At 47.5% G+C, this 15925-nt stretch overlaps 1 pseudogene; it reads right to left on the bottom strand.

Moving 5' to 3' along the window:
- Positions 1-15925, bottom strand: part of LOC129852918 (centrosome-associated protein CEP250-like) — a 179088-nt pseudogene that overhangs the window by 142624 nt on the left and 20539 nt on the right.

Below are 15925 nucleotides of genomic sequence, written 5' to 3'. Positions count from 1 at the left end.
ATGGTGGCAAGGAGTGGGGGGAGGAGGTATCGGTTTGAAAACAGAAAACAAAAGACGATAGGTGGCCCACAGCGCAGGATGCCAGGGGAATGGCGAAGGAGCCAGGGACCAGGGGAGATGAAGGAAATGGGCTCTGCCACAAGGGACTGGTGGGGTAAGTAGAAATTCGAGAACAACCAACACAGAGAAACTTGCAGCTTGTGGTGTTGTCCTAGAGACGACTGAGGGGTGGGACAAAAAGAAGCGCCTCTCTCTCTCTCTCTCCCTTCTCAAGCACAACCCCCTGTGCCAGGCAACCAGCCAGCCATCCAGGCAGCGTACGCCATGCCAACCTGCTCATCGACAGTCGCGGCGCACCCTAGGAAAACACAGGCGGTGAAAAGGCACCATGTCTTTTCCATCTGGAAGGTGCCGTTTACGGATTTGCGGGAAAGTCACCGCTTCTGAGGATGCCCAAGGAGCGAGGTGATTTGGTACCCACGATCTTCGAGAGGTGTACCAGCGGGAACGCGGTGGCATCTGTCGCGGGAAAATGTAAGGGGGCGAGAGATGGTACACAACGATCAAGAGTAAATCAACAAGATCGGGCACCCGTCGCGGGTCGCTTGGCAAAGATAAAGAAAGCCAAGTGCAAACAAAGACCATCAAGTGCTTCAAATGACTAATTAGAACAACAAAAGTTTGGTCTGTTAATTAGCGCGACGGACGAAATGAAAGGAACGGGAAAGATTACAAACAAAACAAAGCGGGGGAAAACAAGACAAAACAAAAGCGGCAAGCTGTTCTGTGGGGAGGGGAGGGTGTGAAGCTGGTGCCTGTTTTTGTGCCAACCCCCCCACAACCCCTCCTCCTCTAACACACCATTTTCATCCAGCTCTCATCAAGCCGACTGGCAGCCACTGCGGTGAGGAATGTCTACCATGGGCACTGCTGCCTGCCTCCATGCCGCAGACCCTGCCAACCTGCCAATCGCCTGCCTGCCTGCCACAAGAGGGGAGGGAGGAAGAAAGGACCTGAGGGACTGTGCCAAGGTCTCAACAGCAGCTGTTTACAAAGACACACACACACACAAAAAGAAAAAAAACTGCAAACATGAGGACGCATACTAATGAACCGCCAACACAAATTATAATCAGAGGACAGACAGGAATTAATTTACTTTTCTCTCTGCGTTCGTTTAAATTGTACTTTTTGTTTTTCGCCAGAGAAAAACTTATCGCGCATCATGGTTTCCTCAAGGTGTGTGGGACTTATGCGTGACAGGAACAACTTCTTGAAAAAATAAAAATAAAAGGCAAAAACAGAAAGCATGAAAATCTACTTCAGCAGCAAGCAAAGCTATGCCAGAAAGGCAGGCAGGCAGGCGTGTGTGTGTGTGTGTGTGTGCGTGCGTGCGATTTATCTACATTCACAGCAATCACCAGGGAGATGAATGGCTCAGGCTGTAGGCTCTATACAGCATCCACCAGTATGGGAACCAGACTGAGGCGAGGGGGATGCCACACAGACAACAGACATGCTGGAACAGTGGAGGGGGCAGGGGCACAGGAGGCAGGGGGACAGGAGGAGCAGCCCCGGCCACAGACACACACACTGGTGGGGTGGGGAGGGGAGGAGATACCCTACCCCAGCCGGCCTGCCTGCAGCTCCGCCAGGCAGAGGTAGGGGGGCCGTGGGAACACTTTCGACACCCCCTCACCCACGCTTTTTAGTTTGCCCCCTCCTTGCCAACCAACCAAAGGAACTACCAAACTCCACCCTTCCAGTGCTTTTATTGGCGTAAAGTGGAAGGGGTAAACTATGAGGAACAGATGCAGAAGGGGTACCAACCGGTTCGGGTCGCGGGTCTTGGTACTTACGGGGTCTGGAAGAACGTTGCCGTGGTTCCCACGAGGTCCACTGGCATCGGGCACAGAGCCAAGGATCGGCGCCGCTGCAAACAGACAGATTGGAGGGTTTCGTTAAGTTCACTAATTGCACCGGAATAATTACAACAATTAGCGAGGAAGAAATCAACATCAGCCATTGGCCATCACAAATGGATATCCCAAACTTTTTTTCCCTCTTGCTGGATTTTTGTTGGACAACAGGGCACGGTTGTGGAATATGAATAATTGAAGAAGCCATCCAAAGGGAGGGATTATAAGATCTTTGTGCTTCATACATTGCCTTGGCATACACCACCAAGATGTCAGAGCCAGGCTGCCACCAGTAAGGATAGGCTGGTACGGATGGTGGCATCTTTTTGGGCATCTACGCCGTGGTCGCTTAAACCTGCGATCCAAATACACACAATTAACGGTTTAATTCGTAATTCTGTTGTGTTTTTTCCCGTAACCTTCACGGCGGAACGCGTGTGGATATTATAATCTTTCGGAGCTAATGAGGTTTGGATGATCGGCCTTTTATTTAATTCCAAGGGGGATGTTAATTGCGCCACGTCTTCATTACATAAATGGATTACCAAAAAAAGAGAGCTCGCAGAGAGAACAGGAGGGAGAAAGGGGGGAAATTGAGAGAGAGAGAGATTGAGAAAGGGGGGATATTTTCCTTCCTTCTATAATAAGACAGCATTCAAATAATGCAACACTACTCGCAAACAAGCAGAGAAAAGCTCCTGCAATGCTTGGCAATGCTAGTCTCTTCAAGTGCTATCCTGGAAAACCTGGTCTCTCTGCCTCCTCTCCTTTCCTCTCTGCTCTCTACAGCTCCAGTCCTCAGCTCTGGGGACTTTGCCTTCACTTCTCTGGATGTGGATCTTACAAAACAGGAGCGAGAAAATACCCTGCCTGGAATTTAATTTCTCTCAATTGGATATTATTAGTGTTCTCCTATAATTAGTATTGAGCTTTGTTCCAGTGGTGTCTGTCGTTGGCGCCGGGCGAAGCGGAATGGAGAGGAGACAACAGACACTGTGGCGGGCACTGGCTAATGTCCTCTGTGCTTAATCATCCTTCAGCAGAATGGTTTTATGCATATTTCATTTGCATATCATTAAATCGCTAAGGCACATTGGCAACTGGCAGCGGAGAGCGAGGGAGTGGAAATGGAGTAGCCCAAAGTGTAAAAAAAGGAAAGAGCGACTCATTATGCGATGGCAATCTTCAAAGCCGTGCGCCTGCTATTCCAGCAACCTGCCAATTGGTTTTAATTGAACGTTAATTAAAAAAGTGGGCGCGCTCAACCTTTCCAACTCGGATTAATTGAGTGTCTTCCAATCTGCGCAGCAAGGACTCGTCATACATACAGTATGTGTGTGTGTATGTAAATTATGTGGATATCTATGGTTATAGTAAATTATTACAGGACGATTTGAAAAAAAAATGTAATCGCTGTAATTACAGCACCTTTAAACGGAATGGATTTTTCCCCCTCTTTTTTTCGCAGACGATTTAGCGGAGAACAAATCGCAAATATGTATTCTGTGATCTCTGGATATCATTAATACAACAAAATCATGTTGACGAGGAAGCGGGCATTTTACTCTTAATTATGTTTGACCTGCTGTAATGGTTTAACAGTCTCTACTTGGGAAGGTGGCAGCTGCTGCTGGCAGCGGGCGGGCAGCGCCAACGGGTCGGGGTGTGGGACCAGGGACCAGGAGAGCTGAAACCTGGTGACTCGGGGCACAGAGATAAGCATGGGAATCGCTGGGGGCATTCTGTTGCAACCCTTCACCATGTCCCTGGGAAAAGATAAAACCAACCCAACTGCCCACACATGCCCACCCCCCCGTCTGAAAAATAAATGTTGTGTAATTTATGCGCAAATTAATATGCTTGCCTGGACTCTGATTGCCTGTATTAAATCATTACGGGCGATTAATCTATTGTTTCTGATTCCAGAATGTCCCCCCCCCCCCCCCCTGTCTGGCGCACTGTCCTTTGTGATGGGACACAAGGGGTGCATTGTTGGCTCCCAAGATACACACACACACACACACACACACACACACACACACACACACACACACACACACACACACACACACACACACACACACACACACACACACACACACACACACACACACACACACACACACACACACACACACACACATACATACACACACATACACACAATTAATTAAGGCATACAGATTGTGGACCGTTTCTGTCTCCCCCCACCCTCTGTTTCAGTTCGTGGGACTTTGCTAAAGATGTTTATTTTTATTATTTTTTATTTGACGCACTCTCCTGTCAATTTTCAGTACGATAATCTTTTTTTTTTTTTTAAATACACAAAAAAAATATATATATATATATATATATATATAGTGTTTTTTTTATTATCATAAATCCAATTAAAGTTACTAAGAATGTTGAGGCCTTTAAACCCAAATAAAGGGTTTATTTTTCGCTGCGTCGTTTAATTCAAAAGAAAAAAGAAACTGCGTAACTACAGATAAAATAAGCCCCGTGCAGAGAGAGCAGCGCCCGCCTGGTTCGGCTAATTGTGGATGCCCAAATTTCCAGACTTCCTGGCTAGGTCCGTCCCCTTGCGAGGCAAATCCCCTCAGGCCATATGCAGGAATATTCAAATGAAGCGAGCTTCACGCGCCGCACAATTAGCCGTGTTTAGTAATTTGAGTAATGAGAGCCGGAGGGGTAGTGTGGGCGGAGGGGCGGTACGGCGGGGAGCAGGCTGGCAGGAGAAGCCCGGCGCAGCATAGCGGGTATCAGCCTGGCGCTCTGCAGCCGCAGCACATGCAGATGTCGCTGTAGTTCTTCCAAAAGCTTTCCACCAGCCAGCCAAGAGGGAGGGGAGGTAACGAGGTTCTCGTTTGGCATCACACACACACCTCCGCCGTATGTTTTAAGGAGTCATGAGTGTGTGTGAGGGAGGAGTGTGTGGGAACGAGGCTGGCAGCCGGGGGCGGAGGAGTTAAGATGGGTGAGGGTGGGGCTGATGGGTAAGAGGTAGGGGAAGCCTGTATGGAGGAATGTGGACATAAATAATAGTGGTGAAACGTGGGCAAGGTAAAGCCGAACCGACAGGATGACTGTGTGCTACTGAGCGTGTCACATGGTGTAGGCATTATGCAGAGTGCTCATATTAATATGCATAAGGGGCCTCTTTATTATGCAGCAGGGCGCGGTGCGGCAAGGGGGTAATATTGGTAGGCTGTGTAGATCAGCCATTCTCTGGTTACAGTCTGGGAATGTTATCTTTCTCTGAACAAACACAGCCCTCACTTCCAAATGTGTAATTATCACGTATATCCATGGCGTTCCATCTGAAAAGAAAACTCAAGTGGTGGGGATTTCTACCGCAGTGTCCGATTGACTGGCATGTTATGACCTGCCCCCGCCCACCCATACCCTCCTCCTACAACCCCTCCCCCTCACACACCCCTTACTAGTCCTTCCATTTCATCATTTGGGAGTCACTCTGGAAACGCACCCGAGTGTCGCAGCGGTCTAAGGTACTGCATCTCAGTGCTAGAGGCGTCACTACAGACCCTGGTTTGATCCCGGGCTGTATCACAACCGGCCGTGATCGGGAGTCCCATAGGGTGGCACACAATTGGCCCAGTGTCATCCGGGTTTGGCCAGGGTTTGGCCAGGGTAGGTCATCATTGTAAAATAACAATTTGTTCTTAACTGACTTGCCTAGTTAAATAAAGGTAAAAAAACGAAAAAAGTGAGATGATAGGGTCCAGATTTCATGAGACTGGTCTCCCTGGCAAACAACATCAAACAAAACAAACCAAGCAGCCTCATGGGACCCCATGAAATATGGAGCAATAACCCATGAGAAAGACTGACAGAAAGACAGAAAAGCCTACATATCCAGGGGGACAGCACATACAGACTGGCACAACAAGCCAGTGTAGTCACCATGATGGGTGCAGAATGATGGGGTAGTGCCAGTGGCTGGCAGGCAGGCAGGGTTTAGGGAGCTTTTAGTCATTCTACCCTCCAACACCACTTGACCTTGAGAGAGGAGGTCATCTTGCTGTAAAAGTAGAGCCACTTTCCTCTGTACCTCCAGAGCAGAGCAACCAGTCCCCCTATCCCAGAGCCCCTTGGTCATTAGTCACCTGCTGCAGCACAGAGAGGGCAGGCATGCCACAGTGCATGGGGACAGGGACAGAGACACTACAGCCTGGTTTCAGTGGTACGTATATACTGTACCAAACTTTAGATGAAAAGTCTTAGAAGATTCTATCATTGGTAAATAACTTAGTTAGCTGTGACCTGTGTTCACCTGGGATGTGGCCAAAGTGACCAGAGAGACATACTGCTGCCTGGTCACTTCAAATACAACTATCAGATGACCTCACCTATGATGAAGAGTAGTTTCCTCCTCCTAGGCTTTAATAAAGCCTAATAAACTATTTATTAATGAATTAAATAACTATTATATATGAGACATGGGTAGGCAGGCATAGTCCCTAAATAGCCTAGCTATCATGTGCTTAAATCCATCCAGTGCACTATTGTTCCATTGTGAATAGGGTTGACACACTGACACCTAAAGCACATTTCAGGTGACTAGCACCGTGGGGCTCGTCACCATGTGTAGCCCAGTCACCAGTCACCAGCCACAGAGGTTAACAGCCTCAAGGCCTCTACAGTAAACGTACAGCTGCATGTCTCTGTGCTGCCATTAAAGAGGTGACAATGTGACTATATCCTCCCAGTGACTGATGACCGTTCACAACCAGACAGGCCTTCTCAGGTATCAGGCTCTGTCCCTGGCTCAACACTGTTACTTCAGGACTCTCACTCTTCTTCAGGCTAACCTTGTTCAACACTGTTAATAATGGCTGTAGAGGTTGTTGGGATCAGTGGGCCTTAGCAGGGCAAAATGTTACATGGTCAGTCTGCCTTACATCCAGGGAAGTCCCCCCACAAAAACCCACAGCCTCTTAGATCCTCCTAGACCTGGATTTCCCAGAATACGTTGTGGGAATCATTGGGACAGAGTCACTGTGTCGCCGTCTGTAATTCACTGCTATCATTCACAGGGGCTGAAAGAGAAATTGGTGGATATTAAAATAAGCAAATTAGCATGAGCATTAGGCAGCAGGTAAGCATGCTTGATGTTATTGAGTGAGAGTGTCTGCACCTCAAATAGACTGATACACTCAGATGCTCTCCAGCACAACCCAAAGAGCCCTCGACAACCCTCCTCCACCATGCCTGTAGTGTTAATACACACAGCTAAACGGAACTCCTTGTTTACTAACCACTCTCCTCTTCCCCTTCTCTTCTCCCTCATTTTCTCTCTGACTAATGAGTGTTCGTTAGGCCAAACAGGGGCACTGGAACCTCACCTAAACATTTCCACAGCAGCACCGCTTCACCTTGTGACCTCCCACACTACGTGGCGCAGCTACGGGGAACGCTGCCTACTGTTAAATCTGCACCCCTGTGTGTGTGCTGCAGCTCAGGCCCAGCTGAGAGCTAACACTATCTCTTGAACCGCTGCCCAGTCCAGGCCTGCACATTAATTGGTTCCTGGTAATTCTATCAGATTAGTATTGATACGGTGTCACTGAGGCAATCGAGGTGACCCGCACTGTCTCACTGGCTTAATATAAACTAGCGTGAAGGTCAACTGTCAATCATTCGGCACAATATGATAATAAGCCTTTAAAGTTGGGTAGAGGATGTTAGTAGCATGACTGTCATAACTGTGGAGCTGCATAGGGAGGCATTTATAGATGAGGCTGGGGGGGTCTGATTCAGACTCCATTCCTCTGCTAGAACAGTATGAGAAATGATCCTGAAATGCATGTTGCATCCTCAACATCAACAGAGAGCAATAGATATCCCTGAACTGGGACCTCATACAGTTCAAGCTAGTATTCATACTGGATGTTGTAACTCGTACAGCAGACCATCTATACCTTAGCAACATCTCAACTCCCCATCTGGTCTTAATGAGTGACTGGGAGGGACGCCTAGTGAAAATGACCTTGGACTACCAGGAGGTGGTGTACAGTAGTAGTCAGCTGACCATGGACATGCTACAGCAGCAGAGCAGTGCTTACAGCAGAGTGGTTGTCAGAGAGGGATATAAATAGAGACACCGTGACATCACAGCGTGACTATACTGGCTGGCCCCATGTGAAGCTGCAGCCTGCCCTCTTCACTGGGAATAGACTCCACTGAGAGGAGCTGTACAGTACACACAGGCTGACTGAAGGGGAGGAAGAAAGGAGAGCCTGGTAGATGTACTACCTGAATGTCCATCCTCAGTCTGTGTGCCCAGTGAGAAGGTGACAGAGAGATAGAGAGAGTGTGTGTGTGTGTGTGTGTGTGTGTGTGTGTGTGTGTGTGTGTGTGTGTGTGTGTGTGTGTGTGTGTGTGTGTGTGTGTGTGTGTGTGTGTGTGTGAGAGAGAGCTAAGAAGACAGCAGCTGGGAGGATATGAGAGGCCTGACATGGTCTCTGATCAGGCCTAAGAGAGAGAGCAAGGGAGAGAGAGAGAAACTGAGTGTCTGTGCTGAATCCCATAGGGCCTGAACCGGGCGGCTGGCAGGGGAGCCATTACACGCGTGTCTCTGACAGCTCACTCTCTCATTACAGCAGCAGGCTGCCTGTAGTCCCCATGCTGCTGCTGCTACTGTACTGTACCATCTCATCTACCACTACTACTGTCTCCCTCCTATACATACTCATCATCACAGCTTCAGCCACCACTACTACTCCCACTGTCTACTACGGACTCCCCTACTCAACTCCACCACAGCTTTTGCAACCACCACAACCCCCTGCCATGGATTCTACCATAGATTCTTTCTATGGTGTCTATTATCTCTCTCTGGTATTCAGCTGCCAAATAGAATCTACCTCCTCCCCCTGACTAGGTGTGCCCTGGCTCATATGCACACCTAGGCTACATCCTCCCATCATGGCTGTTTCAGTCGATGGAAATGCTGATTCTACTTGGCCATATTCTCTCTGTCATTGACACCCAACAGCTGCCAGAGGCCCAGTGCAGCGCTGCATGCTGGCCAGCCAGAGTCCATCCCAGAGGTGAGCCTAACCCTGGCCTAATGGATCTACTGCAGCCCTGATCTAATAAGACCTAATAATAATGGAGTCCTGCCGAAATACTCAGCAGCTCAAACCGACACAGGGAACCACTCCAAGTTACGTGTTGCACAGAATTTACAGTTCCTGTCAGGAGAACCCTGCCGGCCCAGAACTCCCCCTCCTCCAAATGAGCCCGGACTCAGAATGAGAATGAGAAAAAGGCAAGAGGGCCGCTCATAAGAATAGACTTAGGCTGGGAAACGCATAGCAATATGACCTCTGCTGGCTGAGGAAAAAATGTGCTGCCTCCACAGTTTACTGCTAAAGAGCAATGACAGACTTAATTGGATCGAAAGAGACATTTCTTCAGTTTTCTTTGGCAAATCCCGCGGCTGAGGTTAGAGAAACTGCTCAAAAGAGGTAGCCAACTTAAACAAAGGCTCTCTGAGGCACACAGACCTGCATCTGTAGCTGTTTAAGCACTATACGCATGAGGCCCTGGTTGAACACTGCTCGAATCATTCATACAAGGCCGCAGCGCAAATAAAACTAACATGTACTACTCCGAGCTGTCCTTCGTCCAACCCAAACCTTTTTAAACTCCCATTGTAATGAAAAAAAATCACACGCATATAAAATTCCTCAATATAAAGCCAAACACCAAAGATAAAAAGCACACACAATCCCTACAGCTGTGGCAGTCTACAGACGAGCCGTGTTGAACTTGTGAATCCGACCTAGAATAACACTTTCACGCCGCAGTGAAATATATGGCCATCTTTACTAGGAAACACTGCTTTTTACGGCAGTGTAGCCTACCTGACACCTGAGTGGGTGCGAGTGCATGTGTGTGCGTGCAAGTAATGTCCTTCCTACTGCAGTGAATCATGTTCATATGCACTCATAAAGAGAGCAGCATAGCTGGGTGAAGCTGCAGTAACTTAGCTACTAACCCTCCCCTTGCTAGGGGAGTTGGACTGTAACTCCAGCAGTTGTTCCTCTCTCATGTCCAGTCTTTTAAATGATTGGCACAAAAGACACTATAGAGGGCCTTGAAGACCTCTTTCCTAATCCCATAGGCCAAAAGCATGAACCCTTTTTTCAGTGCCAATCTGAAGCATTACGCCGATCACAGCGAGAACAAACAGAGGAAATGTGCCTTTTACAACTAACACCGCTATTATTCCATTTTCATTTCTCCTTACTTTATGGATTTGCCTTCTTTGCGTCCCGGCTCAGAGGAAACGGTTCATTAAAAAGGAATGTCTATTTTTCCTATTCTTTTTTTAATGTGGTGGACAGGGATATTAGCCAATCCCTCTGTTCAGCAAGTGAAAGGCCAGACATCCTCCAGGTTGACTGCTGCTACTCTCTGGTCATGCTGGCTTCATTAGAGCCAGATTCCTGACATCACAAAGAGACCATGCATATCACAGAGACCAGCAGCAGGACCAGGAGGATCGGGGAGGCAGGGGAGACTGAGGGGGAGACAGGATAGAAAGATGGGTAAGTGAGGAAAAAAAGAGGGATGAAGGGTGGAGGTTTACGAGAGAGTAATAGTGGGTACCAAAGTGGGTGATGGAGAATGAGAGGTAACTAATTGAACTTGAGGGGGTGGAGAGATGAATGAGAGAAATAAACAGGAATGAAGTCTGTGGAAATATAGAGAGTTAAGAAGAGATAACAAATGGTTAATGACCAGAGCCACAGGCTTTACCAAGCATTGATCCACATTCTAACGCCCGTCCCCTCACACACACACACACACACACACACACACACACACACACACACACACACTGAATCGTGTTCCTCCACCCAAATGTGATGATGAGTATGGTCTATGAATCAATACGTAGTGAGGAAAGACAAAGGCCACCGACAACTGGTTGAGAGCCCCACCAGATCCACTCTGGGTGGGGCCTGGTTGATTTGTTAATGGTACATAATAGAGCCCATTTTCACCAGGCATGTTAAATCATACACCAGCGGCCCCTTTGTGAGCATTGAAGCAAAACAAAGACATTTAATACAGACGTCCACTGCTTATTCTTTATGCCCTCCTTCCAAAGCTCGCCACTGAATTGGATTTTCTCAGCACTGTTTTCTAATTTGAAACATCCATCATTTATTATTAAAGAAAAGGAAGAAAGAGAAGGCTTGCCTTCGGCAGCTCTAGCAACCCCAACACCTCCTCCCCCCATGCAACACTTTTCAGCAGCCTTAGCCCTTCACTGCAGTTAACTTTACTTTCTCCATCTCTGCAGAGCTGGTCAATGTAATGACACATAAATATGGTGTGGCTGTTTGACTGGTGAGCAGCGAGTGCTGAAACGGTGATTCAGTCAGTGTGTGTGTGTGTGTGTTGTGATGGATATGCCATGGCTGCCAGACAGTGGGTGAGTGGTAGCTGTCAATGGCTCATATAGAAACAGAAGGTGGTGGTGCGTTTCTACCAAACCCCAGGAAATCCTTAGCGTTAATAAAAGCCCCTCTGTGTCCTTTAGTAATCCTGTTCTGTATTATCACCACGCTGCAGCTAAATGTTGCAATTAGCCCACCCTTTTTCATGCAAATCAACTTGACAGCCCCACAATCAGTTGGTTACGCCAGCTCTCGCTCTCCCTCCTCTCTCCTTGCTCCCTCGCTCCTCTCTCCCTGCTCCCTCCCTCCCTTCCTCGCTCTCTCCCTCCTCTCGCCCTGCTCCCTCGCTCTCTCCCTCCTTCCTTCCTTCCTTGTCCCTCCTCTCTCCCTGCTCCCTCGCTCTCTCCCTCCTCTCTCCCTGCTCCCTTGCTCTCTCCCTCCTCTCTCCCTGCTCCCTTGCTCTCTCCCTCCTCTCTCCCTGCTCCCTTGCTCTCTTTGGCATTTGCGGCGGTCGCCACATTTCCATTATGTATAATATCAGTTTGGAATATGCACGGCTCAACGCCGGGCCGCGTGTTGATTAGTGTAACATTACATATGTTAAGTCCAAAAGGGAGTCATTTGCCTCACTCATGCTCCAGTGCACCTCTATGGTCAGCCCGAAAATACAACAGGGCTCATGTTAATAAGCATAAGCTGCTCCCACCAAACATGGGAGAGAGGGGGTGAAGAAGGAGGGCGTTGGGGTGCTTTTGGGCTTTCAATGGTTCATGTGAGCATTTGGGCTACATGCTGTGTGGCCTGCACAAAACAAACAGTGCTCAACATTAGTGTTTTACAAGTGCTGACAGTTCTCTATTGTATATCCTCTATTGTATATGTTCCTGTGTGTGGTCTGAGCTGCACAATGGATCCCAGGGCCCCCCATCCAACCCCCAATTTCTAAGAGCCACCATTTAGGAGCTATGCAGCAGCCCTGCTAGTAGTGACAGGTGGCTACTGCCTCAGGGCGCTGAGGCTATGGATCTAACGCACGCGCAGGCACACACACACACACACAAACACACACGTCAGTTCAGCGCCCTGCTTTCCATAAGCTTCAATGTTGTAAACATACGTATGTATACATGTACCCATAAACGATGATGTATGTACTGTTGTAAAGGCACCATGCTTTATTGCAACTTGGTCATTGGGATTACAAATAGACACCATTTGGTCATTGGAGGAGTCCCATCACAGAACTGCATGGGTGTGTGCTGGCATGATGGATGGATGCGGCTTGATTATCATTAAAAAGTCATTTACAAGACAAATAGGGACTAGCTTTTCAAATTATGGTTACTTTATTGCTCATTTGGGTTTGGAGACAAAATGTAGTGTGAACAACCGGCCGTTAGCTTGCCTTGGCGATTACTACAGAGCTGTACAGGATGATTGGTCAGCACCGTGAACAGGTGGGCTGAGGTTCTGGGAGGTGGAGGATGTGGGCAGGAAGGGCAGTGGGGCAGTCTCTAGCTAGCACCAGGGACGCTGTGCCCTTGTGTGCAAGACCAGAAAAGGCCATTTAGTCTCATGGTGGTGCTGCTTCATTAACATGCTGCCATTCTAGAAAAACTCTCCAAATTCATCCCTTCATCAAAGTCCTTAACAAAGTACAGAGGCGGATGGGGAGCCAGCCGGCAGAATAACAGGGAAATAACCAAGTGATCTTTTTTTTCTGAGGGTCAAGTAAATTAAAGCTGACAGAAATAACATCGGGGGAGAGTTTAAAAGAAGATGGGGAAAAAACGAGGAATGGATGAGAGAGACAGAGAGGGAGAGAGAAGTGCTGCAAGATGGGTCTCTGTGCCTTTAAGCGGAAGTCTCAATCTCACGTAGTTTTGTTCCTTAAAAGGAAATCAGAAGGCTTAGCTGAGGCATTGCCTTGAAAGTCATGAATAAACATCAGATTGCTTTTCTGCGCATACATCACAAGAAGACACTACCTAATGGAGGACTCCTCCTCGCCCTCCGACACATGAAAAGGCAGTGAAATTACCCACCAAACCATGCAGCCGCATGGCTCTAAAATGGACCGCTGAGGGAGGGAGGGAGGGAGGGAGGGAGGGAGGGAGGGAGGGAGGGAGGGAGGGAGGGAGGGAGGGAGGGAGGGAGGGAGGGAGGGAGGGAGGAGAAGAGAGGAGAGGAATCTTTTAATAAAATGGCTCCCCATGATAACCATCTTTCTAAGCTTCGGAGCTCTCTATGTTCGTGACAGAAAATAAATCAAATAATATATGCTTGCTACAAAAATAATTTACAATGAGAAGAATTCAGAACTGCTTTGCATCTCGGGCCAAAGCCATTTCTCCATTCCTCCACTCTCCTTTGTCATCAATGTTCCGTCCTCATCATTTCTGCATGTGTTGATTCTGCAGCCACATTAAGGAGCAGTTGCCATTTCAGAGCGGCCATTTAACAAAGCAAAAGAGTATTATTCTGGGCCTCTAAAGGAAATGAAATTGCATTTATCAGCGTGTCTCTGCTCAGAGAGGGAGAGTGAACGTGTTATGAGGAGCGGAGCGGTTGACTGGCTGCAGTAAAATGTCATCTCTCTCCACACTGGGCCCACTGATAAGAGCAGCTGCCTGGTTCACACTGTGTAGCCACACAAAATGGACACGCTGCAGAGGAGAGGAGAGAGACCTGCCTGGGAGAGAGGGACAGACAGAGAGAAAGAGGAGGAGAGAGGAGGAGAGGGAGATATATATAGAGAGAGAGGAGGAGAGAGGAGGAGAGGGAGAACAACTGAGAGAAAGGAGGGAGCAGGAGAGAGGGGGGGGGATAATGGAGGAGACAGATAAATACAGTGACAGAGACAGACACAGCGGTAGTACAATGAAAACGTGATAATGAGAGAGAGAACAAGAAAGATAGATGGACTGAAACCAGACATGAAGAGAAGGAATAGACTCTACACAGCTCAGCTATGACCTATAGGCCCCATGAGTGTCATTGACACAGCCCACACATGATATCAGGCTCTGACTAGCAACTCTATACTAGCAGATTCACTGAAGTTCACATCAGCAGTAGATAAGCCAGCCTTAGTATTTTGTAAAAGGATAGGCTTACCTCACTATCATTCAGCTCTAATAACATCTTAAGACAATTCAAGTATCATGCAAGAAACAAACACCTATTCAGATGAATAATGATTCAAACCATTTGTTGATGTACAGTTGAAGTCGGAAGTTTACATACACTTAGGTTGGAGTCATTAAAACTCGTTTTTCAACCACTCCACAAATTTCTTGTTAATAAAATGTCGTTTTGGCAAGTCGGTTAGGACATCTACTTTGTGCATGACACAAGTCATTTTTCCAACAATTGTTTACAGACAGATTATTTCATTTCTAATTCACTGTATCACAATTCCAGTGGGTCAGAAGTTTACATAAACTAAGTTGAATGTGCCTTTAAACAGCTTGGAAAATTACAGAAAATGATGTCATGGCTATAGAAGCTTCTGATAGGCTAATTGACATCATTGGAGTCAATTGGAGGTGTACCTGTGGATGTATTTCAAGGCCTACCTTCAAACTCAGTGCCTCTTTGCTTGACATCATGGGAAAATCAAAAGAAATCAGCCAAAACCTTGTAGAATTGTAGACCGCCACAAGTCTGATTCATCCTTGGGAGCAATTTCCAAACGCCTGAAGGTACCACGTTCATCTGTACAAACAATAATACGCAAGTATAAACACCATGGGACCACGCAGCCGTCATACCGCTCAGGAAGGAGACACGTTCTGTCTCCTAGAGATGAACGTACTTTGGTGCAAAAAGTGCAAATCAATCCCAGAACAACAGCAAATGACCTTGTGAAGATGCTGGAGGAAACAGGTACAAAAGTATCTATATCCACAATAAAACAGGTCCTATATCAACATAACCTGAAAGGCCGCTCAGCAAGGAAGAAGCCACTGCTCCAATACCGACATAAATAAGCCAGACTACGGTTGCAAATGCACATGGGGACGAAGATCGTACTTTTTGGAGAAATGTCCTCTGGTCTGATGAAACAAAAATAGAACTGTTTGGCCATAATGACTATCGTTATGTTTGGAGGAAAAAGGGGGAGACTTGCAAGCCGAAGAACAACATCCCAACCATGTAGCACGGGGGTGGCAGCATCGTGTTGTGGGGGTGCTTTGCTGCAGGAGGGACTGGTGCACTTCACAAAATAGATGGCATCATGAAGCAGGAAGATTATGTGGATATATTGAAGCAACATCTCAAGACATCAGTCAGGCAGTTATAGCCTGGTCGCAAATGGGTCTTCCAAATGGACAATGACCCCAAGCATAGTTGTGGCAAAATGGCTTAAGGACAACAAAGTCAAGGTATCGGAGTGGCCATCACAAAGCCCTGACCTCAATCCTATAGAAAATTTGTGGGCAGGACTGAAAATGCGTGTGTGAGCAAGGAGGCCTACAAACCTGACTCAGTTACACCGGCTCTGTCAGGAGGAATGGGCCAAAATTCACCCAACTTATTGTGGGAAGCTTGTGAAAAGCTACCCAA

This window comes from Salvelinus fontinalis, chromosome 4 (assembly GCF_029448725.1).
Source record: "Salvelinus fontinalis isolate EN_2023a chromosome 4, ASM2944872v1, whole genome shotgun sequence".
In the NCBI taxonomy this organism is placed as follows: domain Eukaryota; kingdom Metazoa; phylum Chordata; class Actinopteri; order Salmoniformes; family Salmonidae; genus Salvelinus; species Salvelinus fontinalis.
This window is presented reverse-complemented; position numbering and strand designations above follow the sequence as displayed.